Source organism: Leptonychotes weddellii, chromosome 3, assembly GCF_054177405.1.
Source record: "Leptonychotes weddellii isolate Sample4059 chromosome 3, ASM5417740v2, whole genome shotgun sequence".
NCBI lineage: Eukaryota > Metazoa > Chordata > Mammalia > Carnivora > Phocidae > Leptonychotes > Leptonychotes weddellii.
Genome location: NC_138371.1, coordinates 48,591,342 through 48,612,751, shown reverse-complemented (window position 1 = coordinate 48,612,751; position 21,410 = coordinate 48,591,342). Strand labels below are relative to the sequence as shown.

The following is a 21,410-nucleotide window of genomic DNA, read 5'->3' as shown; positions in this document are numbered from 1 at the left end:
AGGGGTTTCTCAGTATCAGCAATATTAACATTTTGGTCCCAAAAAAATCTTTGTTGTAAGGACTATCCTGTGCTTTATAAGATGTTTAAAGGCATTGCTGGCCTGTATCCACTAGATACCAGGAACATAATCCCCTTCCAAACAAAATGTTTCTAGACCTTACCGAATGTCCATGGGGGGAAAATAATCCCAGTTAAGAACCACTAGCCTAGGGGCACCCGGGTGGCTCTGTCGTTGGGCGTCTGCCTTCGCTCAGGTCATGATCCCAGGGTCCTGGGATCAAGCCCCGAGTTGGGCTCCCTGCTTGGCGGGGGGTCTGCTTCTCCCTCTCCCACTCCCCCTGCTTGTGTTCCCTCTCTCGCTGTGTCTCTGTCAAATAAATAGGTAAAATCTTTAAAAAAAAAAAAAAAAAAGAACCACCAGCCTACGTAGATAGAGTCCTAGACAGCTTCAACAGTTTCCTCCTGGAACAGTATAGTTTGCCAGTAGCTGAATGCAACATTCTGGAGGTTCTAGAGCAACCTGTATGGATGATGTGCTAGAACCAGATGGGATAGAAAAAAAAAATCAATGGCTATGGATGCCAGAAAAGACTGCTGATCACTCCCAAGGACAAAACGGTATGCTCCCCATGGATACCTCTGCATGGTATCTGCACTGGTTAAGAATGAGGATACTGGAGCATAGCAGACAGTGGGCTGCCCATGTTCAAATCCCAGCTCTAGTCATTAAGAGCTGTTTGACCTTGGCAAATCATTCAACTTTCTGGGCTTGTTTCCTTATCTATAAGATGGAGATCATAACAAGCATATACCATATAGGGTTATTATAGTAATTAAATTAGTTCAAATTTGTAAAGTACCTACTCTTTACATAACTAAGTTTTGAATAAGTGGTGGTTTTTACATGTATATAAACACTCACTAGACTTAGATCTAAGAGAAGGAGTCATATAGCTAAGTTTCTACTGTCAAATCAAATGAGACTCACAATAAAAACTGAAATTCCTAGAAAAAATGAAGTTATTTTTACATTACCAATTTGTGTTTAGAAATTTCTTCTATGTCGGTCTCTTTGCATCCAGTCTAACCTTCTCTGTCTCTACCCCTCCGTGTATCTTCATACCACCATTGTGATCATCATTTACATCTCAGATCTGATCAGATAATGGGCATCTGATCAGTCATGGTCACACAGAGATGCCCCAAGAGTTCAAGGCTATGCGGTGGAGGGTATGGCATGAAAGTTCACTAAGTTTCTGTGTAAAATTTTATTTGAAATAATGATCTATGCTCCTAAAAAACATTTGAAAATCATTGGCCCACAGAGATTCCATCAGATGGCAGTCAAACCCACCCATGAACAGCCCTTGCCCATCCTTCCAGATGTTTATAAACACAACCCCAGGATCCAGATGAAGAAAATCACTGATAGAGAGCATGTGTTCTATTAACTTCATAGTTTTGCACATGCTAGTTCATCTGCTTGGAGTACCTTTCTCTATCTCCTGCAGATGTGATGTCAATGAAGGGATCTTTTGCAGAGAAATATGCTCAGATTTGCATTTTTTAAAGAAAACTCATGGACTGGAGGCCTCTCCTTTGGTGCTGGGGGCCCTGCTTCATGGGCTGTAGAAATTTTTGCCAAGGCTGGAGATCCCTATGATAAAATACATAGCTTCCCCAAATGTATCACACTCTCTCACAACATCTGGCCACAGCACTGGGGTGCTCCAGAGATGCACACTAGCCTTGGATCCACTAACTTTAGGAAATCAACCTCTTTTTCTTTTCTATTTCCCTGCTTACCCTTCCCAAAGGTCCCTGCTGCTCTTCCCTTCTAGAATATAGTCCCCTCAAGGGGCCTCTAGAACACCAAAACCAGTCTCACTTCTAGTATAGGCAACTTCTGCTTTCTTCTCTGCAAGGCAACTCTCCCCTGAGGCCAGGGAAGCATACAGGCCTGGCTACCTGCTTGGAAAGGGAAAGGAAATACACATCTAGAGTGAAACAAACTGTCTCACAGGGAATCATGATTCTACCTGCATGGATATCTCAGGGAATCACCACTTCTTTCTTCATATTTTTCATGAATAAGTTTAGTTTTGTGGTCAGAAAAATATGCTACTAAAAAAAAAAGTCCGATCAGGACCCACATTTATGATGAAGCAAGCACCATTATGCAAGTTAAACTATAATACAGGTAGATGACACACAGCAGTAGCTTGCTTTTCCAGATCTTCAATGCGGTTTACGCTGAGATGAAAAATGCTGCTATTTCCTCAAGAGGGTCACCATTCATTGTCTTCACTGAGGCATCCATGTTCATACCCTTTCAGTTCAATGCCACAACCCATCAGATCACCTTCTCTGCTGTCCCATTTGGCAGCCAGTCCCAGGACTGCTGCTGGTTTTCCATCTGTCAAACTCAATCTATCTTCAAAAGAGAGGCAGGGCCTGGAGAGTAAGCTGAGCAAACAACAACGAAGGCAGACTGATTTTACCCAGAATCTGGTCTTCTCTGAGGGGAGGAGGAGTCCTAATAATATGGAAAATTTCCTAACAGGGACTTGCTTCCTGGCTTTGTGAGAGTCTGGCTAGAACGGAGCTTCCAGCCTGGGAGAGAACAACCCCGTATGGTGACCAGCTTTTGCAGCTGTTCCTTGCCCAGCCGTGAAGATTCCTCTTGACCAGCAGTAAGAGGGTCAAGTGAGGTAGCAGCCATTTTGAACAATTCTGTAGAGTGTGCCCACACTCCTTGTTAAAGCAGATTGATCCAGAGAAGCCAGCTGATCCAAGCTAGCCAGTTAGATGGAACAGAACATGCCTACATAACTTCCATAAAAATGGAACCAACTGAAATGGGCTCTTTCATTTGCTAGTTGAATTACCTAGGGTAAGGCACTTAACCTCTTTTGACCGATTTCTTCATCTGTGAAAAGAACAGTCTGAACTAGATGATGTTTAAATTTCCTTTCTACTCTTGGATTATGGTTTTTGTGATGAAGGTGAGTTCTAGAGGCAGTGAGGCCTGGGTTCAAGGTCATGTTCTGTTAGTTACTAGTCTGAAGACCTAGAAAAGTTCCTCAACTTCTTAAGCATCAGTTTTATCATGTGTAAAATGGAGATGATGATACTGCCTATCTTGTTATTAAATGATATAATACATGTTAAGTGCTTAAAACACTACCACACACAGTAAAGCAGCTTATGGCCTCTGGTTGATATTGTTATTGTTGTTATTTCTATATGGAACACAATTTGAAATTAAAAAAAAAGGAAGGAAGGAAGGAAAGGAAAGAAGGAAGCCAAGGTGAAAAGATAATTGTTCAGGCAAAGGAATGCTTTAAATAAGAAGATCAAACCATTTGGCTTACCATTAGTGCAAAGAGGTGGGTGAAGGGTAGACAAAGAATCAGTATGACCTTCCGGGCATGTAAAAATGCACAGGATGTTTAATTGTGACCTTAAAAAAAGAGAAGGTAACACTATTGATCCCAAGCTCTATCACTCTCAGAACCTAAATAAAAAATCCAATAAGAAGGGGTATTCCAGATACAAGTAGCACTGGGTAAAATCATAACTCTCCAATGAATGATCAACTATTCAACTTGGAGAACCATGTTGAAGACTTAATATTTCCTTTGCCTTTCTTTGTGACCTTGCCTTGGTGACATGTACCATATCCATATACCAGGGCCATTCCTTCCTTCAAACATCAAGAGCATAATGCTCACTACTCCAACACCACACAAAATTGATTATCTCAGATCCAAATGATTTTCTCAATCCAGAAACTACTCGAACACCCCTAAAAGTGGTAATGGTTTAAGATGCTCAGAAGAATAACCTAGGTTGTCTATTATAGAATATTTTTCTCTATATAGACGGTGTGCTCTGGTAGCAACTTAGGACATAAATTTACTTAAATACGTAGCCTTATCCCAGTTCAATTCTTTGGTGAGTCAATGATCTGATTGGGTACGATGTAATGAATTGAAGAAGGTGACAGAATATAAGACTGGTAAGAGATGAAAATAAATAAATAAAAGAACCAGTGCTGCATAATGTGGCAGAATATAATGCTGCCCTCAAGAGACATAAAACCTCAGCAATCAATGGAGTGCAGTTAGTGAAGGCGGTCGTCCCAGGGTACTTCGGCCAGAACAAAAATGTCATTCTGCCTATACAGGTGGAAGCAAGTGTCACTGAAATTGATGGGGACAGAGATCAAAGATAAACTCATCCTACAAAGGGCATGTCACACCTGCCTCTCATATAGAAGACTGTATAGATCACATGCATATTTTTCACATCGTATTTGTGAAGATTTGCCACTCTTGTTCTATTTTCTGGGCTTATATGTGCAAAGAAACATGTGCACAAATGACAAGAAATTGGTGATGAGTTTCCCTATTTGGGGGATCCTAGGGACCTCCTAAGGAATGCAAAACCTCAATCATCTATGATCCCATATTTACAACTTGATATTAGGTGCCCGAGAATTCAAAGTATGTTTACGGTGCTCTTGGACATCTCAGAACAAAATGAGTCCCTACTGTCTGTCCCATTCCACTATCTCAGCGCTGTCGAACGCTGCTGTGTCCTGTGGCTACCAGGACTTTTTCAAAGCCAACTGGTTCTTTTGCAAGACAATGAAAGACAAAGGGAACATTTCAAAGATTCTCTTTTTAGGCAATATTCTCTCCTCTGACATACCTGCACACAGTAGTGACTTTTAGTTGTGGAAAGTCGCCTGAGACGAGTTAATGACTTGCTGACTATCAAAATAGCAATTTGTTCATGGTTATGTCCCAAATTGGGTGTTATTCAGTTACTTTTATGTTTACATTTTAAAACTATGTTCTTGTAAAATATCTAGCATGGCTATTTTCCAAATTTGGAACGTAGAGGATCCAGCAGCATTAGGATTCTAAAGTCATCTCAGAAACAGAGGTACAGATTTAATCTAAATCATCCTAATCACTTGGAGGTCTAATCAGAAATGCTGCCCACTTGCCGTTACATTTACATATTTTTAAGTGGGAATTCGCTGATATACGGTGATAGTAGGAAGAAGTTTGCTCGGAAGCTAACCTATAAAGCCTTTAAATGAGACGAGCATCCCATAGCCTGCTTAACTCTTTCTGGGGTTCTATATAACCCTTCAAAATGCCTGGGAGGAAAACTCGTTCTGTTTTATTTCATATACAAAATCAAGGAAGCTGCCCCAAGGCACCTTGGGCATGTTTTTCCTTTATACGGTGGCCTCTCAGTGAGCCCAGAAGGCTGGACCCTGTGTCAGAAGCATGAAGCCCAGAGGAACTTTCAAAATGGAAGCAGAAGGCTCCACCCCATTACTGTCCTCAGACTTCAATGTGCAAGAGACACACGGAGAGGTTTAAAATGGAGATTTGGTTTCAGGAGGCCTGAGGTGGAGCCTAAGATTCTGCATTTTTTAACAAGCGCCCAAGCGATGCTAGTGCTGCCTGTCCATGGACCAGCACTGAGCAGCCAGGAATGCGATCTCCTTGGCGAGACCCCAGTCCTGTTCCACCACCACCGAGCTGCGTGACCTTGGGCACATGACGTGGCTTCTCAGTGCTTCCATTTCCTTTTCTGTAAAACCAGACAAGACACAGAGGCTCTAAGCGAATTTAGGGAGTGGAAGAGAATGTGGATGAATAACTTTAGGTGCAAACATTATGAAAAAAGTTTAAGGAGCTACTCAATGAACGGACTTCAAAATCACGAAGGACATTCTTCTCCCGAAACCAGCCAACTGGGTGCCATTGCTTCTGCTTCAAATTACTGTTCTAGGTGGCTGCCCTCTGACCAGGCTACCGCGGACTACCTGGGCTTCTGCACGAAGTTATTTCTGAGTGGCCCCTGGACTACACCCTACGTAGCAGCAGAGTCCTCTGGAAAATTCTTGTTCCAAAGTCCTGAGTTCCATTAAAACAGTCTCAAGTCACTAAGTTATTGAATTAAATCATCGGGAGGAACAGAAGATAATTTTCCATGCCTCTATGATTTATGATTTATATAATCCTCTCTACTAAAATTTACCTATTGCTACCTGCTTGTTTTACACATGACAAAAGTGAGAGCTGGTCAAAAGAAACTCCTTGCCCACTATCACAAGAATAATTAAGGCTGGAAACAGTGTGCTTAATTCCCAGTTGAGTCGGATTGCCTCTGCTCCACATTAGGAGACATCCTCCTAAACTCTTCCTTCTCGCCAAGCTTCCTGAAGGCCACCTGCGCCGTTCTCGGTTTGCGGCCGCAGATGGTTAGTGCTGTCACTGGACCAGAGCAACACGGAACCACAGGGAGAGGAGAAAATCACAGGAGCAGGGAAGAAGCATTCCTCATAAATGAAGTAGAAGGGACTGGAATGAAGAAACATGGAGTTTTAGTAGCCGGTCATCCCCCATCTGTGCCCTCAGAGGAGACTCGGGAAAGAATAACCAAAATACTTCCTGGGTTTCCAGATGCTCAGAGATGCTGTTATCCATTTTAATCTGCTTTCAACAGAAGATCTTCTTCGAAGTATACTGCAACAAAGAGGCCACCTTAGAACTAGGGTAACTGCTTGCCATATGATTAGGAACAGCTTGGATGCAAGGTTCACGATAGCACACAAGCTCTAGAAAGAAGCCTGTAAGCAAGAGAGCGTGCCAGGAGGCAAGATCTGGACCTAGAAGGAGGAACTGCACATGAAAGGAGCCAGCCTGGATGCAGACTGATTAGCTGCGAAAAAGTGGTCACGGGTATCAAGCAAGGAATGAATTATGGAGTTGTGTGGAGAGAAATGGGCTCAGGGCAGATTTATTATGCTCCATTTCCACTCTGCTAGCAGGCTGCTCAGAGTCTCCGAGGTACAGATTTACTCAGGATTGAAATTTTACATCCAGGGACGCTATCTCAAATAATCTAATTTAGTGAGATGAGAAAATCACATCTCGTAAAACTATCATCTCTTTTCAAAGGCTGTTGAGGTATCCAGCCAGAGCATGAGCTTCTATTATAGGCGATACGGAGACAACAGACTTAAAGATGAAATTATTTTAATAAGCAATGTTACTACTCAGTATGTGCGGTTTGCTCTTTACAACCTGAACTTCATAAATTTTTATAAGGTGTCTATTTACTGTCCGGCTCAGGAGCTGCTGTGTCACTGTTGCTCAGTCAAAGCTTTTCCAAATAAAAGAATCTGGGCTGGATGTGATACATCTGGGATAGTAAGATAGACGGCAACCCACCTATTTCCTGTGTCTCCTCAGTAACGTTCATGTCTTCTATGCAAATGTTAAAATAAATATATTCCCCATCACTGGGAAGTGGGTTGCTCTTTTGGCCACTGTACATGCGAGAGCAGAATGCCTCAGCAGGAAGGCACCTTGACCATCCTCTACTGATTCTCAGTGGAGGAGAAATGATGTGCGTGAGCACGGTATAATCATGCCAAGAAAACTTCTTCAGGACTTGTGTGTGGGTGTCTTTTAGACTCTTTGGAGAAAAGGGGGAAAAAAAAGACAGGGGACTATTTCCAAATAACCATTATCATTTTCCAAGTGCTCATTATGTTTCTGGGGCAGGATTAGCACTTCATATATGTTATCTCACTGAGTCCTTATAGCTCTTGGAGGTATGGAGTATTCTGGCCATTTTATAGGAGAGGCATCTTTAGCCTGGAGAGGTTTATAATTTTCCCAAAGCCATACAGCAGGAACTCGATCCAGGTGTATCGGATCCCAAAAACAGTGTTTTATACCTGTGTTACCTCCTGACATTGCTTCTCCTCATTATTCGGGATTCTTGGTTACCCAGGAGAATACTAGGCAGAGGCAAGGACCTCAGGAAACCTCAGAAGGGAAAAGAGGTTAGGAATTACAATATTTCAGGTTGAGCCCCTATAAATTGCCTGGACAAACTTGTCATTTTACTGAGAAGAGACCATGAGGTGCTCACAGAACTAGTCTGGGGTCACAAAGCTAGTTAAAAGCAGGAGCAGGATTTCCTCCTCATCCTACCAGTGGTGCTGCCAAAGGCAACATATCTAGTTGGGTTGATGAAGGCTTGCACGAGGTCGCTTTCCCTTCTCTAATTTTGGGGATTTTTTTTCACCTCACTCTCTTCACCGGCTTTCCCCCGAAATAGAATGAATGGAATAGGTAATTAGGATGTGATTAGGCAGGGTCGGGAGGAGAAAGAATATTCTGGTGTATTTCCTTATCTTGAAGATCAAAGTCATCCTAGGTGTTTTTTTAGGGGAAGGGGTACGAGGGGAGGAGAAATCAAATATTCAGTTAATAGACATCAGCTTTTACTATTTGCCAGATCCCTGGATAGGCACTAACTAGATGAAGCAGTCTGCTCTCAAAGAGCTTACAGTCTAGTGAGAAAAATCAATACAATCAACACAAACCTGATCATCACAATCTAATATTGCAGGCACCACAGACGAAACAGAAGAAGTGATGTGAAAAGGTTATCCAGGAGTTTAGCTCAGGCAGGATGAGGATGCAGGGCAGCTTTTAGGACATCATCGAAGATGCAGGAAAGCAACTGCAGAACTCTGGCTAAGAGAGGACACGCTGGGATTTTTGCCTTTCAGCTGTTAAATGAGATGATGTTCTGGCACGTAATAGGTGCTCAAGTGTAACATGCTTAAAAAGCTAAGGGGAAAGATGAGGTAATTATTCTTTCATCTTTTAGGGTGTCAAGAAACACCTACCTCTTCGCCTACCTTTTTTCTTATATGTCCCCCTCCCCTGCTTATGGTCACTCCTCAAATTATTTTATCAATAATTCCAAAAAGGGGATAGATTATAGCGGCCAGCCAATTTGAGCTTCCACTCAATCTTGGAATTCCTTATACGTTGTTTCCGGTGGCCAATCCTCTCACGTGTCACATACTTTCCGCTGGAGCAAGGGTGAAACTTCAAGGCCACTACTGAACAGTATGAATCATTAGAAAGTTCTCTCTCATATTGAATTGAAATCTGCCTCCCTCCAATCCCACCCACTGAATCTAATTGTGCCTGCTGGAACTTCAGAAAAATGAATCTACTTCTTTGTCCACGTGTCATCCCTTTGAATGTTCGTAGGCAGCTTCCATGTCAGTTCAAAGCCCTCTTATCTTGCACCAGATGGTAAAGCAAGTGACTCGTCCTGTTGCTAAAGGAGGTTAAGCAATGGCAGCATGGTGGTGGGGAGACTCCCCAGAGTCTTTAAACTTTCCCCAGAGAATTTAAACAAATTTTGCTTTGTGTCTTTCTTCATGCTAGGCTGCTTCGAGTGGCTTCAACCAGTGCTGAAATCATGTTCTTAGTGCACACTGTCTTATGGTCATAGCAAGGCTTCACAGAAATAAAGAAGTGGGCTAGTCCAAGAGGCCCTTGGAGTAGCACAATCTTCTCAACTAAGCATGGGTCCCAGAGACTATTAAAAATCCATCCCGTGGGGGGGCGCCTGGGTGGCTCGGTTGGTTAAGCAACTGCCTTCGGCTCAGGTCATGATCCTGGAGTCCATGGATCGAGTCCCGCATCGGGCTCCCTGCTCGGCGGGGAGCCTGCTTCTCCCTCTGACCCTCCCCCGTCTCATGCTCTCTCTATCTCATTCTCTCTCAAATAAATAATTAAAATCTTTAAAAAAAAAAAAAAATCCATCCCGTGGAGGGCCTCTCCAGCAAGCATCATTATTAGCCCTATGGAACAGTTCAGATGTTGTCTTTTAAATGCTTTTCCTAATGTTAGAAAAATAAACTTGCCATGTCACCAGTAATCATCTCTTGAAAAGAGCCATAAAGTCTGACATTGTTATCTCCTCTATGCATAATTCCCTCTCACATTTAATTTGATTGGTGGTATCATTTTCCAGGTAGATATACCTTTTTGCCAGTCACCCAACTTCACCAACCCCTGCTCCCTTTGGTTACCAGGGAGCCTTCCTTATTGTCGAAGAAAGAGGTTGACATCTAAGAGGACTGTGTCAGGCTAAACATAGGGTTCCATCAAAACACGAACTTGCAATGAGGAGATGTCAAACTATTGACTTTTATGCCACCTTACCCTCAAACAATCTCTGAAGTTTTACAGATAAAAGGTTTTTTAACAAGATAGAACACTATTGCTCAGATTTTAAAATAATCAATGACAAAGTTGTTCACAGTATAATAATTATTTTTAATGTCACTTTTGTTCATTATTTTACATAGGAACACTAAAACATTCTCTGATTTACATTTTCAAATGGGTCTATTGAGGTACACACCCTGAAGACAGAACTGTTACACATACACAGCAATTTTCCTGCTATAATTCTTGATAATTCAGAAATACGATTTCAAGAATTCAAATATTTCTAAAGACCGGGTTGCCTTCCCCCCATGCCAGCCAAGAGCACATTATACTGTTCCTTTTTCCAAAGCACTTTAAGAGGAAGACAACAGATCTGAGAACCTGTGAAATTCTCGACAAATTTAAACCTTGCTTATGTAAGCTATACACAGGGAGGAAAGAAAGCCTTCAAGGATTTGCAAAGGCTTACAGGGGTCTCTCTGCCAGGAGAGCAGCCTGAACGTGTTTGGCACCGTCATCTGGGTCTCTACTTGGTAGCTGTGGAAAAGAGAAGACAGGAAGAGCCCAGAGTCCAGAGAGAAAGGAGCCTGTGTTTCCCATCATAAAACCACAAGGACAGGAGAAATGGCTGTTCGCAGGCTGCAGAGAAGGGAGAAGCCAGGAGACATGAGAGGGAAGAGACACTGCTGACATTCAGGAGTCACGGTGGTCCCCGTCCTGGCCCTATGGTCCCTGCAGTTGGTGTGGTCACCACAATCACTGAAGCTGTCTGAAGCTGTGAGCGGGCAAAGGCTAGCTCCATAGAGCCCTGGATGGAGAACTTCATCAAGGCATAGTCATCATCTGGGGAGCCAAGGAAAATCCTGGCTCTAAGACCTCACATCCCACCTCTTCTTTTTTTTTTTGTAGAGTTAGGTTTGGGCCCTGGAATCTGAATATCCCAAGTGAGCTCACAGGGATACTGAGGCAGGTGGCCAGTGGTCCCCATTGTTATGGAGAACCATGGTGTACTAAAACCTGTGGCTGAAGGCCACTGGGTAGTCAATGAGAGAACACAGCCTTGTTCTCTAGAATTTGCACCTGACAGGGCTCCACATGGGTGACTCAGAGCAGCTTAAGGAAGGAGTGCCCTGTGGTTAATGCATCATAGAGGAACTGAGCTTGGCCTGTTCAACTGGACTTTTACTAAGAACCACAGTAACTCTGATATGCGTCCCGAGTTGAGAGCAAGTGTTAATCTAGGGAACTAGACTAAGTTTGGTCTGTGAATCAACTGGGATACTTACAAAATATTTTGATAAAATATTTAGATTAGTGGGTCCTGCCTCAAGCCTGGTGAGTCAGAAAACTTCAAGGGTGAATTACAGAAATCTGCATTTTTTGCAAGCCCTCTAAGGATTCCTTTACATGTAAAGTCCAAGAATCACTGTGCTAGAGACATTTTTAAGATCAGCCTAGGACCACAAGCATGAGACACAAAGAGAAGGTTATGCAAAAGAACAAGACTAAGATTTTACCTTCCACATTCTGAGTCTTGATTTTATTGCTGTGGAAATGACACTGACCATTAAGAACCATACATATAGGAAGGGAAAAATGAAGGGGGTGGGAATCGGAGTGGGAGACAAACCATGAGAGACTATGGACTCTGAGAAACAAACTGAGGGTTCTAGAGGGGAGGGCGGTGGGGGGATGGGTTAACCTGGTGATGGGTATTAAAGAAGGCACGTACTGAATGGAGCACTGGGTGTTATACACAATGAATCATGGAACACTACATCAAAAACTAATGATGTAATGTATGGTGATTAACATAACACAATAAAATAAAATTTTAAAAAAAGAACCATACATGTAGTTAAGGTATACATATATATATGTACATATATATATATATATATATATATATATATATATATATGGACTTAAATTCTTTGGTAATCCTGCATATAGTTTACCAATTATGGTTTCTTTGTTTTGTGTTTTTTTTTGTGGGTTTTGGGGTTGTTTTGTTTGTTTGTTTTGCTAATTATTTTGTTGTCTAAATTCCAACTTGGAAAATCCAATGCAGGTGTTAAAATAAATGCCTGTGAACCCAGGAGGATTCCCCTACAATTCAAATGCCCGAGAAGAGACTGTCCTTAAATGAGTCCACTCTGGTCACAGACCCTGGTTCCATGAGCTGGCTCCTATACCTAGACCACTCTGATTTGGATCACTTCCAAACACTCCAGGTTTATACATGTTCAGGAAGTACATTCATGCGGAAGCTACATCTTAAGCCATCTGGTCTTTTCAAAAATCATACAGCCTGATTTATATATTTTGTTATTAAAAATCCATCTGTGCTTCACACGGTTACAAATTGTCTAGAGCCCTTGTAGGGCTTACAATTCCACACCTCTATTCTCTCTTTCATTTCATTGTTCTCCTAAAGTAAACAAGAAAAGATAGAGGAGAAAATAATATATATTTGAAAAATACAGAGTAAGTTTCAAACTCAAGTTACAAAACTTAGAGTTGCACAAATTCTCTTGGCAAAGAAATCAATGTATCTGTGAGGTATTTGATATAAATTATTTAACCGTATAATGTATAATAATGGCTACCTTTATGAGTACTAGACTTTGAAAGTCCTAAGAACTTTGTTAAGTATGTTATGTGTACTTGTTTTTTCTGACAATCCCATGAAAATTTCTCTCATTGTTCTTAAACTTGGGAAACTAAGACCCAGAGAGGTTGAGTAACTTGGTCAAAGTTACACAGCTAATAAGTGGAAGAGCTGAAATTTGCATCCACAAAGTCTGACTCCAGAGGTTTCTGGATTCAGAATTCTACCATTAGGCTATATTTCTTTCCATCTCCGATAGTATAACATATGCAGGTAATGAGATATGTAACATGCAGGTAATGATTGAATATAATCATCAGCATTTCCAGATATCATGTAAGACCGTGTACAATGACCAATTCATTAAAATAAAAATATTTATATATATAAAATCAAAACGCCTATATTTATATACAAGTGTGTTTTTTATATACAAACAATGGCATTTTGTCCTTTGTATTCTTACTTTCAGCATTATATTTTAGGTAAAGTATAAGGTAATACCTCTATTTCTAAGTCTGTGAGGTACAGTTTTCCCACCTCTAACATATCAACTCTAAGGACATCAGAGGGTCTATATAATTGCTATGTGAAGTTTAAATGTTAGTGTTAGTACCACTAGAACTTTTCTTTCCTTATTTGTAATGTCTCATTTCCTTAGGCTCAAATTTTAAACACTCTAGATTCTCTGGTCTCTTATCAATGAGGATTTTGCACAAAGAGCCCTCCTTTTCACCCTAAAGACTGAATAGTCATTTTTATACCCGTAACTCATACTTTGCAGAAATAGCAATCTGTTAAGCCTGAGATTAATCAGAATCTGAACCCTGGTTTGCAACCAGTATAAGCTGACCAAGAATCCAGGCCTCTAGACTCTGAAAACCTTACATAATGGACTAGCCATCAGACTGACCACTTTAACCAATACACATTAAAAATCACAGCTCTCTGTAGAATTTGACACAATTTTAACACAAGTATATTAAGCAAAGATTGAAAAAAGAATTAGCTAAACATCCCTCACAATGGACCTTTTCTTAGTTGTAGCTCAAAGGTTCTTTTTAAAATGTCATAGTATCTTCTTAGTTGTGTTATTTAAAAAGTACACATCACAATATGGAAAACAAACTTTAAAAAAGTTTAATCGATTTAATTGAAAAATACTTTTCCTGATCAAAAAGTAAATAATGCAGAAATGAAACATTTTATTCTAAGAGAAAAAGGTGAGAAGCAGTCCCCAGGAGTCTTTCTTTTCCATACAAAGTTCATCAGCACATTCCCCAGGAGGTACCTAAACCGGCCCACTGGAATTACTGAGCACCCTTTTACTTGTTTTCAGATGTATACAGGGGAAAAAAAAAGGGATGTTCGTCCTCAGTTAACATGGGTTATATCCATTTATCCAATTTTTGCTTTGCTGATATGATGATAGCACTATAGCATAATGGCTATTCTAGAATCTCAGCCAAAATAGAGAAGAAAAAGTTGATTTAGCTTTAGCCTGCATATCTCTCTGTGTGTGCTTTTTAATTCCATTTCCCATTATAAACTCAGAAATGTAAACGCCTAACATATTTATATTTATTTCCAAAATAAAATGAATTTCTACCCTATTTGTTGATGATAGAACTGTCTTTATTAAAGAGCAAAGTCATTTTTCATGACGTAGGTATGAAAGCCTGGTCACCTTTCTGTATCAGTTTATATGTGTTTTAATCTATCTCTGCTATTTATGAGATCATAGAGTTGATGTGGTACCAAATGGATCAAAAATAAAAGGGTGATTGGTTTTTATTAATATATATGCCCTCTTCTGTATTTTTTCGCTGACTTCTGAAAAATATGCTCATAAATTTCTTCTCAAAGTGTTTATACTATGCGGAATATCTTGAAACTGAACAAGGGTGAGGAGAGTGTTAGCTCTAAGACGAAATGACCCTTAAGTAATTTAGTGGATTTAAATTGTAATGGTATGATTATCAAGATAAACAACACTACTGTTTCTTCAACAACCACAATATGCACAGTATTCCACTGATGGCTCCCATCTATCGTCACAATAGCCAAGTCAACCCATTTCACAGACAAAGAAACGGAGGCCCCAAGAAGCGAAGTAACCTCCCAAAGCTCTCCAAGTTGGTGAGTAGCAAAGCCAGGGTTTGACCCAGCACAATGCTGTGCCATAACCATCATTCTACGCTGAATTTACACACCAGATACTGCAGTTCTCCACTCATGCTGGAAATTAGAATCACTTGGGGAGATTTCAAAAATACGGATAAATTAAATCATTCCCTTGAAATGAGCTAAAAACATCACTGTTTTTGTAAGCTCATGAATTGATTTTAGTGTGAACTCAGGGTTGAAAACAACTGGATTTGCAAATGCCAAGGTATAGTTGTTTTTTTTTCCTTAAGAAACATGAGTCTCTGAGTGGTACAAGAACAAAAGTTCAAATTGTTTATCTAGAACAGAAACATTAGAGGAGGGCACAGAGCAGCACCACAATCACCACAGGATCCTTCTTTCCTCCCCCAAGCTGCTCCTTCTGCCCCCTGTGAAGATCTCACGCATGGTCGTCCCAGTGCTGAAGGAGACCCAGGGGGTTGTGTAATCCACAACCTCTATCCACAAGTGAAGAGACCAGAAAGAAACAATTTTGCCCAATATCTCATGCTCACAGTAAAGGCAGAATGGGAACTGGAGTCTCCAGCCCCCTATTTCAGGGCTCCTTTCACAGAAAAATTTTGGAAGCAACAGGAAAACAGTTGGGGCAGGGAGTCGGCCAAGGCATCTGAAGAGAATTTTAAGAACCAGAGAGAACACGGGAAAGAAAAAGAATCACAGCAGAGTGAGCAAGGAGAACAACCACAATCTGAATATAATGGGAAAATAAGAAGTAATATACCACAAAGAAATAAAACTGGCCAGAGAAAAATACAAGAGGGAGAACTAGCCGTTGCAACCCTGTATCAGCAAAATAAGGAAAAAATTCAAGGGCATCACCACATCTTCCATCCCGGGTTTGGGAAGCATGTGCAGGCCTAAAATACTTTCAGAATAGAAAGTAATAAGGAAACAAACACTAACTGGAGGAAAATCACCAGACAGAGAGGCAGGGGCTGCCAGAAACTCCCCAAACTGTGAAATATCATCTACTACCTTGCTCAAGTTCAAGGATCAGCTGTTTCAACATCAGCTGGGAACTCAGCAAAGCAGTACCTCTGGCCCCATTCCAGGCCTGCTAAACCAGACTCTGAACTTTAATAAGATCTCCTCACAATTTAGATACATATTCACATTCAAGAAGCACCAGCTCTACTGTAAGAGCCAGACTGAATTGTGAAAACAAGTAGCTATCACAGGCAGAAGGCGGGACTAAAGAATTAGGTAGAATTCAGTCTAATTAAATTACGTGTTGATGGGGCGACTGGGTGGCTCAGTCGTTAAGCATCTGCCTTCGGCTCAGGTCATGATCCCAGGGTCCTGGGATCAAGTCCCACATCAGGCACCCTGCCCGGCAGGAAGCCTGTTTCTCCCTCTCCCACTCCTCCTGCTTGTGTTCCTGCGCTTGCTGTCTCTGTCTCTGTCAAATAAATAAATAAAATCTTAAAAAAAAAAAAAAATTACGTGTTGATGTCCCACGATCTGCCAGGCCCTCATCTGGGTATTTCAGGAAATGAAGGCCTGAGGTTAGGCATGGTCAGCGGGGCGCCCTCAGGGGAGAATGCAGAAAACACATATACATAAGGGAGACAATGCCCCTGTGCTCCAAGGGGCCACTCGAAGTGCTACAGGGTTTGGAGGAGCAGAAGCTGGGCTTCCGAGACGCAAGGAGCCACTGCACTGACTCCCTGGCAGGGTAGAAATGGGTTATGGGAAAATGGGAGGGCCTAGTCTAGGCAGAGGGAACAGCATAAGCAAAGATGCAGAACTGAGAAGCCTGCTGTGTGTTGAGGGAACACTGCCTTCTGCCTACAGCAGTGTTTTCAAACTGTTTCAAGGAGACTCAGGACTCTGTGATGACTACTAAGGGTAGGGATGGGAGGTCAGTGGGGTTGCTGACACCCATAAGATTATATTTTCACTGTGGATTCCACCACTGAAAAATAAAATGTGCAGCATAGCATTGAGCTACTACACAAGGCACTTCTAAAAGTATTACCTACAGCCCTGCCTGGCATGCGGCAGGCACTCAAATATTCATAGAAGCAATGAATGAATGGAGTGAACGAGTGAATCTATGAGATCAAAGTAAAAAGGTAGAGCCACTTTTGGCCTGGACTGCAAAGGGTCTTAAAATGTCAGAGATGAGGTTTATATGTTATTTGGTAGGGCACTGGGGAAAAGTTTATTAGCCAGTGACTGAGCTTGGCTCTGCTTTAAGAAGCTTATTCTGCAAACCAAGTATAAAATGGATTGGAAATGAGAGAGACTGGATCTGGGAAACTAGTCAGGAAGACATCAGGGTAGTGTCTAGAAAGAGTTAAGAGTCTGAAGAAAGACAGTCCCTATGGGAATAAAAAGGTGGAGAAGCAGGTATCATGAGACATCAGGTAGAGATGGGGTCCATGGGACTAATCTGTGAATTATATTTGGGAAGCAGTGATATTGGGAAGGTCCTGGGTGACTGAGAGAAAACAGAAATTGACAGAACCACCTCTTTTCATGTAAGAAGAAAGATGTCAATTAGAGTTTAAACCTGTTTAAGGCACTTGAGAGGAATATAGAGGCATCTCGCAGATGATTCAAATTGTCAATATAAAATTTAGGAGGGAAAGCAGAGATAGGAATACCACTTTGGGAAAATAATCTAGCACTAATAAAAGAACATCACTGAATAAAAAGTAACCTGCAAAAAGGAGATCTATAAAGCAAAGAGGATCAAGAGAAAACTGCAGGAAAAAAAATGAAAAAGCAAAGGTAGGATGAAAAGGCAATACTGAGACACACAGGAAGAGACAGGACTGGGGGAGATGGTAAAATAGAGATGGTGAAATGGGGGGGGGTGTTACAATAAAAACCCAGAAGTAAAAAGCAGTGGGAAACTGGGACAAACACGCTCATTGTCCTTTAGATCCTGGAAGACACAGGATCTTATAGGAACAGCAGAAAGCCAATTTTGCCCTTTACTTCTGTGAGCAAAGATTTTCATAAATGAAGCAATTACTCCTGTGAGAAGTAAACTAATTGTTCATATTTTTAAATATAAATTGTTGCTATTAAAAATCATGCAATGCTATCTTCAAATTCAGCTGGAAGAAAAAAAAATCTAAAGTAACGGGAGGCAGTTGAGGGATTTAAGACTCATCTCTTCCATGGTGGGAGCTCCACACAGCATTATTCTCCGTAGACATTTCACATTTTGGAGGTGTGTTTGTTTACCTGCATTTTTTTTTTTTTCTCACTAAGCCAGGTCATTAACCTGAGGAAAAGAGCGCTGAGAACACCTCATATACCTTTATAAATCCTCATATAATAGTTAACACTTGGTAAAGTTATCCTCTAACTGCTGACAGGTCTCTCTAATTGGCCATGTTTGGGTGACAAGTACTAATGACAGCTCCTTCTCTGGTTTGACGGCAGAAGAGACACCTCCCTTGGTTTCCTTTCTGCCTCAGTTCAAGAAGGATACGTTAAGTTCATTCTCTTTTTGCTCTGTGAATCTGTGTATTTGGTAAAATGCTATAAAATATCCACGTACTTTTCTTTAATATAGATGCTGCTTAGTGGTTAAACTTCTATAAAGACATCCTTACTTACGTAATGGAAAATAATATAATGCAAATGAAGTACATAAGGAATTATGCTGCCAAACATTCCAGGGAGGGCAGTAATTTTTCCTTTGTTAGGAGAATTCACCTTCTCAAATGCATTTTACTACAAATGCATCCAAGAGAGGTCAAGGAGATCTACAAGAATAGCTATTTGATTTGTGGTTTTCGTTCCAAGCTTCCTCAAATCACTTTTGGAAATGAGCAGCAGTGTGATTTATAAATCCACAAATATTTGATTTACGGGGATAGAGAATCTGAACTACAACCAACACTTTTGAGTAAATAAACATTTTTTTTTCCCACCTTAAGAGCCTCAAATAACAAGAGAATTCCAATGCAGCATTTGCATTCTAAGGGCATTTATTTATTACAGGGAAGGGGCAGCACATACTCAATGCACAGATGGCATCAAAATAAGATGAAAGGACTATGAAAACCGGTGAAATAGGATCCTGAAATATTTAAGGGAGTGCTTTCAAGCCAAAACCTTTAACTTTATCTGAGATGTAGCTTATTGACTTTATGAAAAGCCTTCTTTTTAATTTGATAAATGCATTTTCTACGGCTTCATGCATTGTTCTGAAGCTGCCGGTCTCCAAGCTTGAGGCTGGACCCTACATAACACGAATGTTTTATTTCTTCTATTTGAGCACTGTTTGCTACATCTTAATAAAGTTTGCATTCACCTTGGTGTGATGCTCCTGAGCAAAGCAAAACCAGAGAGAAATGCAAACCACATCTCTGTATGAAAATAAAATGAAGATGACGTTTCCTAACCCAAGAACTTCTGAAAGCATTCCAAAACTGTGTTTATTTTGTACTCATTGGGGGCCAAGGGCTTGATGGCAATTTATTTTCCTTGAAGGACTACAACACTCCCCCAACCAGGTTCACCATAAAAACTGTTTGTCCTCCAGAGCCTGGGGAAGCATTGTCCTGCCAGTTCTCCCTTCTTCCCCCACGGGCCCCCGCAAATAACAGTGGCGAAGCAGATGGTCCTCCCCCTCCCCTTCGCCTTGTCCCTTCCGCAGTCCCACTGTGTCCTCCCATCTCGCACTGACACCTTCACCCAGCGCCCCCGCCCCCACCCCAGGCTCCCGGTAAGCGCAAACTTTAGGGACCTTCTTTCTGCCTCACCGCCCCCGTTTCCCCTCCTTTCAGCTGCAGAACCCTCTCAGAACCCCAAGTTTCGACTCCTACCTTCCTCCCACATCTCCCCAAACTACCCATTTCCCTGTAATGAAGAGAGAGACGCCCAGCCCCAAACTTCCCAGCCCAGGTGACGGAGGCACTGCGACTAACCACAGAGTGGCACTCTCCTTGTCCTCTTCCCTTTTCCATCCTCCCCTCCGTCCTTGGGAATCGGAGCCCCGGAGCCCACACTGGGGACTCCTTCACTCCTTTGGCTTCCACGACCTACTCCTAACTCCAGGGGCTCACAGGAGCCTCACGCCACAGCCCGGGCAAGCGGCGGCTCCGCATCCTCCTCTACAAGTGGGACCGCCGGACAAAGTGCAAACTCCAGTGGGAGGGGGCTCCCGGCCATTCCCTCGGGCGGCGCGCCCCCGGGCCGGCTGGCGCCCGGAGAAGGCGGGCGGGCTGGGGCGGGAAGGCGGCGCGGGTCCCAGGGGCGTCGGGCTGTGCTGGGCTGGGCGCCCGGAGCTTACCTCGGCGCGCCGGCCGCTGGCGCGTGGGGCAGTGGCTCCTCCAGCCGGGAAGCTGTTGCTCGCGCTCCGGCGGCTGCGGCGGTCCCGCCTGGGCTGCGCTGGGGCTCCGCGCAGACGCTCTCCCTCTATCTATTGCAGCCCGGGGCGGCGGCGGCGGCGGCGCCGGGGACAGTTCGGCCCGGCGCGGCCCCGAAACTGTCCAACTTTGGCGGGCGCCGGGCTGAGGCTCCCGGCTGCGGCCCCAGCGCTGAGCGCCTGCGCGCCCTGCCTCGCCCAGGTGAGGGGCGTGTGCCTGGAGCCCGCGGGGCGCGCCCGGCCCTCTGGCCCGGCTCACGACCCCGGCGTTTGGACCCGCCGACGCCACCGCCGCGCGCCGAAGCTGGTGAGGGTTTACCAGGCAGGCACTTGCGAGGCACACACACTAGGGCGAATGAGGCGGGACCGTTCGGGGGCCCGTTGCCACTGCAGAGTCTCCCGCAGCATCGCTGCCTATAAATCCCGCCTTTCCAGGCGTGCGCGGCACTGCGAGGGAGAGGAGGCTCCGTCCCGACCGGGGCTCCGCGCGGTCCTCGGCCTCGGGGCTCCAGCCCCTGCAAGAATTCTTGGCAACGGCCGAGGTCCCGAAACCCGGATGCCAAGCGGCGTGGTGGGGCGGATCTGTCAAATATTAGTCAAGCCAGAGTGAAACTCTCTTCTTGGAGATCGTCAGACCAACTATTTGTTTTTCCTCTTTGACCAGCTCTCGGCTCGAAGACCACACTGAGCAGCCTGAGCATTTTTGGCGGAGCCGGGAAGGCCCGCAGCGCGGAAAGCATCGCAGCCGCGCCGCGGATCGGAAAGGCTTGCGGGTGGGGGGCTTCTGCTCCTCTGGATTTCTTTCCGTGTTTATTTAAGTTTTCAAGACTAAAACATGCCATCGGTTACCCCGATGTGGGGCATCTGCTGAAAGTAGTGCAAACAGCCAAGGTGCTGGGTTCTGAAAGGGAGAGCGCTTGGAAAGAAAACATTTAAGGGGCAAGGAAAAATAATTTTAGAAGAGCAGTTTTATGAGATTACTTCTTTGGCTGGAGAAGTTCAAGAGTAATAAATGACAAGAGAGCTGTGCTATAGAGCAGAGATTTTTTTTTTTTAACAAGTGATTTTAAAATATTATTCTTTGGTTTTCTTCTCAGATGATTGACACTAACTCCATCAATAATTAAGCCCGCAGCTGTTAATGTCTTGGCATAATCGTCCACAGTAAATATCTTAGCATCCAGCCAAAGCCGGTG

The 21,410-nt window shown here is 43.0% G+C and overlaps 1 protein-coding gene across 3 annotated transcripts in view; it reads right to left on the bottom strand.

Moving 5' to 3' along the window:
* The window catches only part of ZNF385B (zinc finger protein 385B), a 370,262-nt gene extending 349,258 nt beyond the window's left edge, over positions 1-21,004 (bottom strand). For 2 of the 3 annotated variants that reach the window (XM_081814045.1, XM_081814044.1), the window contains exon 1: positions 20,140-21,004. The gene's annotated coding sequence lies outside the window, so the exon portion shown is untranslated. The remainder of the gene's footprint in view (positions 1-20,139) is intronic. The other variant, XM_081814047.1, reaches the window with a different exon arrangement.
* Positions 21,005-21,410: the final 406 nt, after the last annotated feature.